Source organism: Rhinoderma darwinii, chromosome 4 (genome assembly GCF_050947455.1).
Source record: "Rhinoderma darwinii isolate aRhiDar2 chromosome 4, aRhiDar2.hap1, whole genome shotgun sequence".
Taxonomy (NCBI): domain Eukaryota; kingdom Metazoa; phylum Chordata; class Amphibia; order Anura; family Rhinodermatidae; genus Rhinoderma; species Rhinoderma darwinii.
Window position 1 is genome coordinate 75,482,316 of NC_134690.1, and position 937 is coordinate 75,483,252.

Genomic DNA, 937 nt, shown 5'->3' on the forward strand with positions numbered 1-937 from the left:
TTACCCCGGTGTATTTGAGGTGGTGACACTTTTAGGGGTGCGAATATCTCCTTCACCTGAAATCCTGTGAGAGGGCATTTTGGTTTCGTGTTCCAAGTCCCTACGGTTCTTCCTAGCGGGAAGTCCTAACCGTTCGTGGCCGAGAGTGACTTCCAGGGTGTGAGCGATAGGCACCGGCCCTCTCATGGTGTCTCCTGGAAGTCCTCGTCGGCCTCGTCCACCTGTCGTTAAGCTGTGAGAGGAGCACGTGCTCCCGCGCCGTTTGAGTCTTTGGAATTTGTCCAAGACTCCTCAGATCGATCTGGCTCCCCGCGACCCGGCGGCGGAGGGACCACTCGCTCGGCAGTGCTTTGGAGCCCTGTCGGTTACGGCGAGCGCGTCTTCCTCCCACACCGTCCGGGTCTGTTTCGCCCCCGGCCACCTACGGCCGGTGTCCCAAAAAGCCCGGCGGTCCTGCTAAGGCGGGCGCCGGTACCTCTCGCTCCCGCGAGGTGCGTTTGCTCAGTGCTGCTTCTATCACTCTAAAAGGCGTCCGAGAGTGCGCTGGTGTCGCCGGAGCCCGAGGCGCGAGAGAAAGCTTTAAACGACGGGGAGGCAGTGACCGCCCCCGTATGTCCGCTGCTCGCAAGGGCCTCTCTAGCCGAGGTGCTCCCAGGCGCACCCGCGCATGGGGCACGGTTGTTTCTCGCAAGTAGTCCAAAGCCGTCTTCCGCCTCGCCCGAGGCTGGAAGTGTCGGCGTGGCTCCCGCATGCAAGCCACACGCGGCTCCACGGTGGCTTCCCTCCCCCCCTCTCCGGAGGGGGCGGCCCCATCCCATGTGGAGCCGCTAAGCCGCCGGGAAAGCGGCCTCGGTTCCCCGTGGGCGACAAAGGCGTCCTCCTCGGCACTTTGCGAGCTGGGCCGCCGGAGAGAGCAGTTAACCCGGATTGTCGAGGT